Source organism: Ambystoma mexicanum, chromosome 2q, assembly GCF_040938575.1.
Source record: "Ambystoma mexicanum isolate Mex_15411 chromosome 2q, UKY_AmexF1_1, whole genome shotgun sequence".
NCBI classification, from domain to species: Eukaryota; Metazoa; Chordata; class Amphibia; order Caudata; family Ambystomatidae; genus Ambystoma; species Ambystoma mexicanum.
In genome coordinates this window covers 803,129,419-803,143,202 of record NC_090924.1, presented here as the reverse complement: position 1 = coordinate 803,143,202, position 13,784 = coordinate 803,129,419, and positions in this window count along the sequence as shown.

Here is a 13,784-nt window from a genome sequence, read left to right as displayed (position 1 = left end):
TTATTCGTAATTAATGCTTCTCATTTTATGGACTTCACTTAGAAAGGTGGAGTCATAATCTGCCATGTGAACCCTGCCTAGCAGAGGGCGCCCAGACCATTGCATTGCTATACTCGTGGCGGCAAACAGCTCCTTTTGCAGTACAGTCCAGTTACACAGAGTTATTCTGTGTATGCTTGCTTGTTTTAATATTTTATTAGATATATATCTCTGTGCCCATCTTCTGGCCATCATTTCTAGGCAAACAATGCACAGATTACTTAAATTGTAGGAATAGTTGTATATTTTAATTATAAAACAACTGACATAGAATTAAAAGCCAGAATTCATGAGCTCATTTTAACAATTATGACAAACAGCGCTCAGACACGTAGAACAGTTAAACTAAATGTAGTTTGTGATTACAGAACTTGAAATGGGATTGAAGCAAAATGCTTTTTAAATTGTTATTTTTTTAATGGCATGTTTTTATTTTCCTGGCATACACTGTCTTTCTGCTAATTGCTTTAATTAGCCAGTGTGGACCTGTCAACATAATGTACATAATATACATAATGACTATTTCCCTCCCACAGAGAGTGGTTTTCCTCTTCTCAGTGTGGCAATTAAATAATGCATGATATGGGCCCAGGCAAAGTACAGTTTAGAATGGAAACTGAGCAATGATACAAAAGATTTTGCCAGGCAAAGTTTTTTAATTTTATGGATGCATTATTTGATCGAATGCATATAGGATTAAAACATATTAGTATCTTGTGAGGGGCTGTGGTGGCCTCCCAGCCAATGAGGAGGCTCGGAACAGAGTATTTACCACACAGGGAAAGACCCCTCTCTGAGCCTCCTCAGAGCGGGAGGCCGCTATCTTGGAATCAGGTAAGTGTGCTACCTGAGCTTCCAGGGCCCACTTTCCCCCACCCCCACCACACTTTTCCTCATATTTAATCCCACACATCCCCCCAATTACAATGTGCTGCGCTGTCCCTCGCTGGTCCCAGGAACAGTAATGTTCTTGGTGCATCACTGCCTTGCGAATGCCTGCCATGGAAGGGGAGCAGGGACTACGTGTAGTCAATTCTCCCAATTCCCTGGTGGCCATTTTCTTTGTTTACTTTTTTAAAACACTTTTTAATGGCTTCCATGGAAAGATAAGGACTATGTCCAGGGTCTCCAACCAGTAAATCGTGAGCTACTGGTAGCTCACCTGGGGCTTTCCAGTAGCTTTTTGCATCAGACAGCAAAATTAGTGCTGTGTGTTTATTTTGGTGACTGAAGTCCCTGTGCCCTTTCTCCTGACCCCTCCCTCTCCTCTTCCCACAAAGCAAACAGTGAAAAGCTGCGTGCATGGTGAGAAGTTTTGGCTGCATCTGGGCTTGAAGGGCTTGGGCCAGTGTCCAAGAAGGTGTTAACTACCTCTAACAAAAGTAAATGGGAAATGTTGTTGTGGCCACTGTCACCAAGAGTTGCACTTGATTGCTGATTAGAAAGGGAAAAAGGGCCCAAATCTGCATGCCATGTGAAACAAAGTTGCGGCTGTGTTTGCTTTCAGTCACCCTGTGTTTCTTTACATTTATTTCAGTTAACCTTATTTGGCATGCTGGTAATTATAGGTTTTCAATTAGAATGGGGAAAATAAGGCTAAAGCTGTAATTATTTTATTCTCAGTGTGTGCGTGTGTTCACAAAAAAGTTACATCTACGTTATGTGTTGTGTTTTTTGTTAAACCTGTGAATTATCATTTTCTAATTTAAAGATACTGAGTTCTCTGTTTTAAGGCAGTACCTCAATTGTATTAAATGTTAAGATGGAATGTGCAGTGATATGGAAGAGCCCATCTATATTGCTGTCCCATTATAGGAATTAAAGCGCTAGCAGCAATTCGACATTTAAGTAAATGTGGAAAACTACTACCTGCACTGTATTCTGGTGCTTGTGCACTTACACATATACAACTAAACAGGAATATATAATGACATGCTATCAATGTCAGGACTCAAAGAAACATGATTTGAGAGTTGTGTTTCAGCCTATGTTTTAAGAAACAAAGTATGAATTAAGTAATTAGGCGAGAAATGTGAGCAGTGGCTTGTATGTATATATTTTCATATGTACAAGATTAATATAGCTTAAACAGAGTTACTAGGTAACCGATTACTGTACAAAATAGGGTGGTGAATACAGGGAGAGAACATTGAGGAGAGCCATGGGATGGGAGAACAATTCATAGGATTGATACCCTTTGCCTATGTACACACACCAGGAGATTGGGGAACCTGTGCGCAAATATTCAAATTCTGGCATGTGATTTTCAGCCTTTCAATACTGGGTTGAAATGGTGCAAAACACCATACAATTTACAAGTATTTCTCTCACACATGTAATATTACAATAGATGCCTTGTCACCAACAATATGTGGGATATGCCGGCATTGCCGCTGTAAAATACATGTTGATGCCATTGCAAGCAATATGTCATAATTGATTGTCATTTTAAACTATTTTTGTGATGCTGGAGCCCTCAATATGTCTGAGAGAGTTGTATGTGCAAGTCAGGTGTGACCCTTTTGTCATGGCCCTTTGGAATGACCTGTATGATTAATGGAGGGAGAGGCAGCACTCTTGTGAGCTGTTCTCTCTGATACTGCCTCCTTCATAAAGGGCAGACAGGGGAAGGGGGGCAGGTCACCACCCATTATGTATAAGCCGCCCTCACTACAACCATTCTCTCTATGACCAAAATGTTATGATTCATATATTGTCTGGTTCGGTTCTTATATGATTCATGCATGTTTCAAGTCATCACTATAAAACTGAATGTTATTTTAGACCTGTGATTTACACTTTTATTTCATATATCTTGATCACATGGTTTACACATGTTCATATTTTCAATCTTGCCAATTATTTTGACATAAAAGCTTTTAAGGGGAGTCAACAAATTAGCTTACTTTTCCTTGACAAAAATCGGTGACGTGACATGTGAGTAATTTGCACAAATTGGGGATATGCTAACCTAGCAGTAGATTTTATGCTTTCACAAAGCAGGACGTGGGATATGCTGAGTTTAATTTGTTTTAATAATGATACATTCATTAAAATACTCAGATTGTTTTTGCACACGCAGCCCCAAAAGGAAAAAAAATATACCATTTTCGAAATCCTGGATGCAGATGCGCCAACCAAAAAAAGGCAAAAACGTAAAAAGGAAATGTGCTTCTTTAATCTACAGTGCCCAAACTACAGTTGGAAAAGAGTAACATTGAGAGTCATTACAAACAAATTATGAAAACAATCATCCCAAAGGAAGCTGTCTGTGATCCTAAACAGTAGGTGAACTAAACAATACAAATGCTATTACAGAGGCATCCTTCAAAGTTGCTAATTATTTGATGAAAAACGAATGTACTTTTGCAGATGATCCAATTGTGAAGGGTGCAGTGGCTGTCGGTGTCTTTTGTAAAATATTTCAAATACTGTCCTGAATGTATGCCTGCCATGTCAGGTGTGTAGTTAGGTGAAACCACTTTGGCAAGGAGAGTATCTGCACCAGCCTATGTCATTGCCTATCTCTGCAAATCTGCCTTTTTCAGACATGAACTTCCTGAACTGAAAACACTGACCCAATCTGACAGAATCTGAGTGTTGTTGCTTTTTCAAGATACACACCAAATGACTGAGTACTGGTGAATATTATGCAGTGTTTGTCTTGACATTGAATGTCTTCATTGGTTTCCTACTTTCTGATATGATTGACAATTTTTATGAGGCAGCTACTAATAAAGTAAAAGGAAACAGATGTTTTTGAAGTTATTGATATAATGTTAAATGCACATGTTGTTCCTGGACATTAGCACCGCAGTTACGCCCTCCAGTAGCTTCTGCCTATTGACCATTGACTGCAAGTAGCTCTTGCTATCTAGTCCCTTCTCCCTGATCTATGGTGGCCATTTTTGTTTCTTTTTATTCCTCTATTTGAGAAATGGTATACATGCCATTTTTCAAGTCAAATAAAATACTATTAGCATTCCTGTATAATGTGTCAGGGTACTAATAGAAATAGAACTGTTATGACCGGCTCTTGGTCATAGGGTTCACTCCAAGGGACACTCAGGATACACAGGCCAGGTACGCATAGTGGTTATTTTATTAGCTTCTTAAGGTTACAGGATCAGATGTCAACAAGTCATTAGGAGATAAAGAGGAAAGGGACAAGTAGCCCACTGGCTCCCACCACCCAGGCTCACATAATCTAACTGCCTGGGTTAGAACCCATTCAACCCCAAACATTCTAATCTCACACTCCAGACTCACAGCCTACATTCTGATGGTGACATCAATCCTGGCTCAGCACACATGCAAGTATAAGAGCCAACCCTAACAAGAACCCCCAGAGGGGGGGGCATTACCGGTCTGCTAATGCCCGGGTCTTATGTTAAAGGCCTGGCTTTGCTTGGGCTTGTAACTGATGCCCTGGGCATTTGCAGACTGGTAATGGCTCCCATCCTCGGGTTCTATTGCTTAACTAAAACACCTATAATAATGATGTCACTTTGATTGATACATGTTAAATTGCTGGCCAAACGTGTGACAAAGGTAGGAAAAAGAACCATCACAAATTACTGTACTAGTTTCTCCTTTCTAGTAAGCATTTTATTGTCAGATAATGTTTCTGAACGACTTTGAAATTGCATATTTGTATTATGTTTGACATAACCTGTAGCTTTCAAAATCAAGGAAGCACGTTCAATATTTTTTTAGAGCTTCTTTATACATGTTGTGGTATTAACTCTGTTTAAAGCAGCCAAACTGAATGGTCATTTTCAGAATTATTTTGTATTCCCCATCTTGACAACCCATGGTACTCCAGTTATCATTTGTGGCAATTCCACCTGGACAGTTGTTGACATTTGTCATGGATATGTTCTGCCAAGTCAAAGCAGGTGCTTTGTGTTCCAAAACCCATAATTTAAAAAAATAGCATTATTTCCAAAAGTAGCCTGTTGGTATCTCATAAAGATGCCATTAGTTCATTCACTAAGGCCTCCATCTTCAGACTAAGGACCTCATTTATTTAAACAAAACAAAAAATGTCAATGGGCCTTTCACATTTTAATGCTTTTTTGTAATTCAGGCCCTAGCACTTTCTGTCATATTTTCAAAGTACATCATATCTATGCGGAAAACAAACATTTCTGTATGTTCCATCATGTTCTAAGTCTTTCTACAGGACTAAATACCTACTGAATAACCCAGTGCTTTCTGAGTGTGAGGGTGCTTCCAAATCTCTGCAGGATCATTGATGTTGGTAACAGTAAGTATGTTTTGAGCTGTTTATTTTATTATATTATCATTACTCATAACATTATTAAGGTATTTAATGAGTGCAGACCTAGTTTAAGGAAGCAAAAGAGCACTTCACAAGTCTTAGAGGGGAAGTAGAGATATAACGGAGCAGGGAGCTAACAGCGGGGGATCGGTAGGGAACGCAATTTTGCAGCACAGCATCTAAATGCAACCAGGGGAGAAAACATGGGCTAGCAGATCACCCAGTCTCATGTAAGCTGGGGAGTGGAGGCTGTGTGGAACTAGGTTTTAAGAAGAGCCATTCCTTAAAGAGAAAGGTCTTGCACTCCTTCCTGAAATGTAGAAGTGAAAGGGCGAGTGTTGTGTTGAAGGTGAGGAGGTTCCAGAATCTGCAGGTATAGACACAGTAGGTCTGTCTTCTGGTTGTTGCCTTCCTGCCCCACTGGAGTTGAAGTCTGCACATGTTCCAACTTCTAGTGGATAATAGGCCTCCAGAAATGCACTGGCTATGTAGAAGATGCAGTCATTTTTAAAGAAAATATGTGCTTGCAGTAGAAGCCAGTGCTGTTCGTTGAGGGTCAGGGTGATGAGTTCTTTGATGAGTCATATTGCAGCATATAGAACACATCTCAGCGGTGCCAGGGTGGTCTCCGGAAGGTGTTTCCAGAAGGGCATTGCTACAATCCAGCTGGAAGAGGACCAGGGCTTGGGCAGCAGAAATAAAGATTTATGCTTGGATGAAGGGCTTGATTTTCCCCAGAAGGGAAGGAGAGGTGGTACCAAACTGATTGTGTCTTCAATGATGTCTGCTCCTTGAAGGGTGTCTTTCTAAGTAGAATGCAAAGGATTTGGCAAAGGTCAGCTGGCGTGTGGAGCCCTCGGGGTTCAAAGTGGAGACCTAGGTCAGGATGTCAGTATTGTTGTTCAGTAGTTGGAATTCAGGTTATTGAGAGTTTGAGCTTCTGGTAAGCAATGAACATCCTGGACTGGATCAATGTGAGGCAGGCCTTGAGTCTGTGGGTGTCTTCAATGGAGGATATCTTGAGGTAGAGCTGCGTGTCATCTGCATATTGGTGGATGTGGATGTTATGTGGAGCCAGGTGGGTTCAGAGTGGTTCCATGTAAAGTTTGAAGATCATGGGAGAAAGCATGCATCCTTTTGGAAATCTCAAGGCTGGTGTGTAGAGTTGGTGATCTGGAGCAATCCTTTTGGATGAATTGGTGGCAGTTAGCAATGCAGGATTTGAAATGGCATAGGACAATATCGCTAATCCCAATGTTACAATGTAGAATGTCAATGAGTATCTGGTGGTCTACTGTGTTGAATGCTGTTAAGTGGTCAAGGAGAACCAAGAGGCAAAGATTGGCATCATCAAGGATGTTAAGGCTATCATCCATCAATTTTATGGTAGCCATTTCCGTGCTGCATCTGGGTCTGAAGGCAGATTGATAAAGGAGGTTGTTTGCATCAATATGTTCAAGTAATAGGATGGCTACAGCATTCTGACGGATCTTACCTAGGAAGGGAAGATGGATGATGAGGCAGTAGTTGCTAATTCTTCGACGTCCTGTGTTTGTTTCTTGGGAAGCAGGAGGATTTGTCTGTTCTTGAGGGTTGACAGTGGGGGCTTGAGCACGGGGGTATCGAGTGAAATTTTGTTTTTAAAAGAATGAGATAAGAACATCTTTATAGAAAGACTGCTTGAAAACTGATCCTAGCTTCTTTCTAAATCAAATTGTCATGCCCCGGGCAAGTGAAGTCACAGGAGTGAGGTATTATTCTTGTCTATGGGGCAGAGGAGCAGGTGTGTTTGCATGTCTGTGTGAGTGAGGTTGTTGAGGGGCTATATGTTGGGTTGAGAAGGGGGCTTCAGGGGATGAAAGTGGGTATTCGGGGGTGAAACCCCCCTTTTTCATAGAAATATTGCCAGCACAGGAAATGGTGGATGTGGGATCATCTTCCCATGTGATGGGGGGGGCGGTTCAGAGTGCAATATTTTGGCATTTTGATGGCCACACAATATCAGCCAAAATAAAGTTGTCTTTTTTGCGTTTGCCCTCAAAATGCAGAAATATCACATAGAACCAAGTTAGGGAGTTGTTGATGATTCCCATTTAAGTGCTCAGTGCTTCTATCATAAGGGTCTTGAGTATGCAGGCAGGGAAGATGTGTATGATGTGGTATTTATGGATGTTAGGTTGGCAGTCCATGGTGATTGTCTTGAAAGATGTTCAAGAAGTGGTGGTATTGTAAAATGGGATATGTGGTGTGTAGTCAGTTATGGCACTGGTATCTAGGTGCTGATGGATCTTGATAATATTGTTGATGAAGGAAGAGATGATAGCAGTGTATGTTTTAATGTTGTGCAGTAAGGGTGGGTCAGAAAGGGGGCTGATGCAATGTTTTGATGGCTTTCAAGAAAGCTCTGCTTTCATTATTTGCTTTGGCTATTGTGTTCTTGTATTAGATTGCCTTGGCCATGCCGATCAACCATCTGTAATCATCACAGAGTTTCTTTTGATACAGTAGACGGCCTATGAAATTCTACAACAAGTGTTTCCAGTTTGTTTAAGCTAAATTACGATAAAGTAGTCAATGTGTTGTGGTATTGGAGACATGAGATATGTGTAGTGGCAATTGGCATGTAGAATGGCTTTTGATTGACTTTTCAAAGTCTGTCTTTGAGGCTCTGTTGAATACTATAGAACATATATCTGCATGACAGGGGACATCCTGAAACTTAAGGGTATTTTTCAAAGCAGTAGCCAATGCAGCCATCTCATGAAGAGGATAGTAGGGCCTCATTACAAGTTGGCTGGTGTGGTACTAATATGCCAGTAATATTGTTTTCTGGCACGTTACTGCACCGGGAGTTGGCCGGTGCAGTAACGTGCCAGTAAACATGCTGGTGGTGCACTTGATATACCTCTAGCTAAGAATTGGAGGTAAGTCAGGCTCTTTAATGGCAAAAAATACCAGTATTACTGGCAAATCCCCCCACAGTGTCCACTTGTGCCACTTATAACTAAGCGGTAATACTACCAGACCAAGTGGTGGTAACAGTAATATAGTTTAGTGATATCTGGGTGGATTTACCGCCCAGATACCACCAAACTCGTAATGAGCCTTGGGGCCTGATTCATTGAATATTTTGCATGGTGCAAAGTACATTTCATTGGTGCAGTGACTTTACACTGCCAACAAACATCCCGATTCATGGAAGAGTGCAAAGTGTGTTTTTCCCGTGCAAAGTCACTCTGCACTGCAAAAATAGACTTTGCACTGCTCAACCCTAATTCATGGAACAGTGCAAAGTGCATTTTTGCCATGCAAAGTGACTTTACATGGCAAAAAGACACTTTGCACTGTTCCATGAATCAGGGTGTTTGTTGGCAGTGCAAGTTCACTTTGCACCAGGGAAAAGTACTTTGCACAGTGCAAATGATTCCATGAATCAGGCCCTTAGTATCAGCTTTGCTTATTGAATGCACCTTTATATGTATGTAATACATTTTCCTAAACCTTTGAACATTAATTTATTTAATCATCACATTCAATTCTGTTAATTTGAGAAGTAAACAAAGGATTAATACAACAGTAATATATTTTCTTGCTCCACATTTGTCAAGGATCTACTTTTATTTGTTATCCTCATGAGTCACATGCATAGACATGGACAAGAAAATCGAAATCACTAGAAAAATGATTTCGAAAATTATTCTGGGTGTAATCGTGAGCCATTCATGTAATAGTTTAGGCATGGATTGAACTAACTGATGAACACTGTCCTGGATTGCCTCTTTTTCTGCCCAACTGAAGGCCTGTAGAATGACCAACCCAATATTAGCCTTTTGCAATTTGCAATCCAGACAACCATCACCATTGTTACAGAAGGCATCAAATTAACATGGACGTCTCTGCACATAGGTTCAAAGCACACTCTCGTAATGGACGAAGGTTTGGGTTTGTTTCAAAGTGAAGTTAGTGTAGTCATATGGTCATTGCTGTAAATACATAACCAGCAAGGGCAGGTACATTTTATCAGTGGTGGCTGGTGAATTTTTTTTTAAGTGTAGCAACCAAGAGGGCATGACCGTGGTCTCCCTCGGATAACATGTTTTGATTATTGGGTTAAAATGGTGCATTCAACAGCCCACTTTCTGTGAAAAATTGGGTACAAAAAAATCAGAACCTTTGAAATCGGGTTTGTAGAGTAGCTCATCAAAAAATCCAATAGCTGCAACAATGCACAGGAACATTTCCCTTTGCATATTCATGACGCCCTTCCCCACAATATATGCCAGTTTAAAATGCATTGTCAGGCTGGCTTTGTCCCTACATTTCCATGCTGGCTGTACCAATATTTGCCTGTAGTCCCACAAAAGAATATACTCATGTTTTCTGTTTTGCATAATGCCAGTAATGATATCACAAGAACACATTTGCAAGCTGGCTCTCCCTTTTGTATCAGAATCATCACATTAGAGCATACTGCTTTTGGCTTCGCCGTTCAAAATTTCATGGAACAGTAAGAAAAAGGCTTGTGTTTCTGTTTTTATCGCTATGTGAGTACTGCTGTCATAACCTGTCCAGTGGAGTTTGAACGTAGGAACAATGGTTTGGTATAGTCTGGGATCGCTTGTACTGGTGCACTGCTGATTGTTATTTTAAGATCATCAAAACATTCAGCCATCTCTTCTGTCCAATCAAGTGTGTGTTTAACTTTTTGTGCTTCCTCAAGAATCTGAAGTAAGGGTCTGACATACGTGGAATGATTAAATACCCATGTTCAACAATAATTCAATTGGCATAGGAATTTCTGCATTCTCTGTTTGTTTAGGCTGTGGTGTGTTCCTCGCTGTGGTGGCTCTATCTGGGATTATATTTCTTCCTGCTGATGATATCCCGGGAGGATAGCACAGCGGCAGCGTGCGCGTCTTGGAAGCAAGACGACACAAAGCAACAACAGGTTCGATCCCCGGGTCCGCGCTTAGAAACCTCCGAGTGTTTAAGCGCGTTATAAATACGTAACTAAGACAAAGAAAAATCACAACTAAGAAAAACTAACAATTCCTGTAACAGCGCCTCGATGCCTGCGGGCTGTGTAAGCGCTTTATAAATGTAAAAAATAAATAAAAAAAATAAATAAATAAATATGATCAGTCCAATGTACACCACTTCCTTCTGGCAGTATTGTAAAGTGTCTTTGTCCACCTTGTTCCCTTTGTCTGCAAGTATTGTCAGGAGTGTCTTTTCTGCATTGTTCTTCTGTGGTGCTGCACACTAAAAGGTCATCTACCTATTGTAGAACTGCACTGATCATATAAATTATAAGTCCATCTGGAGGACCCTGTTAATAACACTGGGGTATTTGCAGTACCCTTGGGGAAAACAAGTGTGTTGTAATCTCTTTCTGTGATATGAAAATGCGGTCAAGTATTGTGAGTCTGGAAGAATGTGTTCTCGAAATCTATCACAGAAAAGTAAACTGCATCAGTGGGTTACACAATATTGATGCAGGATTTGGCACTAGTGGATATTCCACTTCCACTATGTCGTTCAAAGGGCAGAGATCCTGATTGATCTCCATGATGACCCTTGGCTTTCGTCAATGGATATATGGCTGTGTTGCATGGTGCGCTTGAAGTCACTATGATGCCTTGGTCAAGTAGTGCTTTGAGTGTGTCATAAATGCCCTCATCTTCTTCTTTGGAAAATGGATATTGTTTCACTCTAGGGAGTATGGCTTCTGGTTTGAGTTTAATTTGAACAGCCGATATGCTGGTCCATCGCCCCACGTCATGGGGGTTGCTTGTCCAAAGTCAACCAGGCACTTTTGCTGAGTCTTCATGTATCTGTTATGGTGTTGCTCTGACCGTCAGTATCATCTGCGATACTTTCCTGTGCTGTACTACTAAGTGTCAGGAAACTCTGATTTTGAAAATTATTTCTCCATCTGTGTTCATGTTTGCAAATAGCTGTTCATCTATAATCTCTTTCAATGGCAGTGTGGGGTCTATGTAAAGTAATGTTCTCCAGTAATGTTCTCCACTCCATCCCTTCCTCATCTGTACCTGTTATGATGACTGTGTCTTTCCTCATGATCACTGCTTCAAATGTAATGTGAAAATCGTTCCTGGGGATTTCTCATGTGGGACTGCTGGTCTGAGTAAGAATTCTCCTGGCAGATGAAAAATATTACATTTTGTACACCTGGTAACCAGCCAATCAAATGATCACTGCGTTTGTAGATAGAGCCTCATGCAATAGTAATGCTTTTATTGTGATTGTGCTGCAAAGTGACTGTGTCACTGTGGCTATTCTGTTGTAGTGCTTGCCTTGTGTGGAACACATGATTCCTCTGTCAGTGAATGAAATCGTCATATTTAACTTCTGAAGGAGATCCCTCCCTAATAAGTTCACTGGTGTCTCTTTAATGTAAAGTAATGGTGCAACTATGGAGGCTGGCTTGAACATGTTATTATCCAAGCCTGTCCCTTCAATATGCACATTTGATGACCGTGTGCACCAATTCTGCATTTGGAAATAGGCTGTGACATATAGTTGTCAGTACCTACACTCTTGCACTTAGGTGAATTTCTCTTACTAGAGTAAGAAACTGGTGCGCAACTCTCAGCAACCCGTAGCCACTTGTCTAACATGCCTGCCGGGGCAATGGTAGACATAGAACTTGGGTTGGTATTACTAACCATCGTAGACTTTAGGACTAACTCTTAACGATTTTCCACTGATACACAGGTTAAGCCAGTGTTGCATGTCTCAGCCAGAGAACTCGCATAGCATGAGGCCTAGAAGCCTGCATAGAAGCTGGGACACTCGGCTTGTTAGATTTCTGCTTAGATTTCTGTTTTTTGCGCTTACTTTGGGATTCTTAGATCAAATTAGATAGAGGCTTGTATGTGGGAACATGCTGTTGAGTCTTGAGTTGCACTGATTCATTGCTGGATTTTCCAGATGATAATACCTCCACAACCATGGGCCAATTAGATCGAATGAAAGGGGAAGAAAGCGTGTCCATAATGCTCATATCGTTTTCAAAGTTAGCATCCACGGTGTAAATACTTTCATCAGGCAGTTTATGTTTCCCAACAGGACCATGAGTTGTACTGTTAGACAATATAATGTCAACAACCCCTGTGAGGATTTGCTTAAAGGCCAGCTGCTTATTTGCTAGGGTCGAACATAAACCAAAAATAGCAGCAACGGTCACTGCAACAGTGTTTGCGCTGGGTAAGAAGGACGTATTCCCAAATGTTGGATTTTCATTACTGTAAAACAAATTTGATTTCATACTGCATTATTCTGCCAGGGCAGACAATGCTGCAGCAATACACTCCAAGTCAGGGCTTGCAAAGAGGGTATTTTTGGGAATAATACAATATGCGGAAGCTCAGTATTTGGCAAAGATCCTTCTCAGGATTACTGTTGAAGGTTGAGACGTAAGTTCAAAAGATAGTTATTATTGATAATTCTTCTCAGGGTAATGGGGGAGCTTGCTGAGGGAAGGTTTATAGCTGTCTTTGTAGTTTTAAGACAAACTCCAATGGCCAGTGGAAAAAAGTTAGTATTTTTTGCACTGTCAGTGTTTTCTTTGTTAATTAAGATGTGACCCTGTTTAGATGTGCTGGCTGGTGGAAAAGAGGTATTGTTGCTGGATAGCACCTGGTCTGAGGTTTTCATTATAATTACAACCACCGGCACAGGAGTGTGAGATCTTTGTTTCCACGGGGCAGCCACATGATGCTTTATTCTACTGCGCAGAGCATAGGGTGGAGTAGGGGAGGTTTGGTGAATTTCGTCTAGGGCATGGTTTTCAAGATGTGAATGTGGCAAGTGATTGGTAAATGTTCCAAATCCTTCACTTCCCCTGCCCACAACACTCAGAAAATGATTTGTCCTAGATGATCTGGAATACAAAATGCTACCATAGAATGTACTGGTTAAGATGTACCTCCATGTTCTATGTTCAGCATTTGGGGCATTGATGCTGATGGAGAAGGCTGAGTTGGGGGTTGCTACCTATGATCTTGAATAAAAGACACGTATACAGCTTACCTGTTGTGTGATACTGCTTCATATCACTGGTGATAAGTTAGTAGAGGAGTAAGCGAGCCCTGGTGTGCTGCCAGCATTTGGAGGGCCCTGTAGAGTGCCTTCAGTTGTGCCTCCATCCCTCCTGCTGCCTGGATGATGTAAGGCCTGTGTCTGCATTTCAGTGATCGTCCGGCGCAGCAGTGTTTTCCCTGAGAGGGTGCAAGAGTGCCATTTGACTGTAATGTGCCACCGCCAGTGTGATAGTTTTCAGCTGATTCCCAACTGGTCAGAAGTAACTGTACTTTTTTACTGGTGCTGATAAGGACGGACTGGACACTAAGGGGCTCTGTGCGCACTTAAGTTATAATGTTTTGCACCTCTGTAGTGCACATGCTGAGGAGGAGTACGTGAGGATGTATGCAGGCTC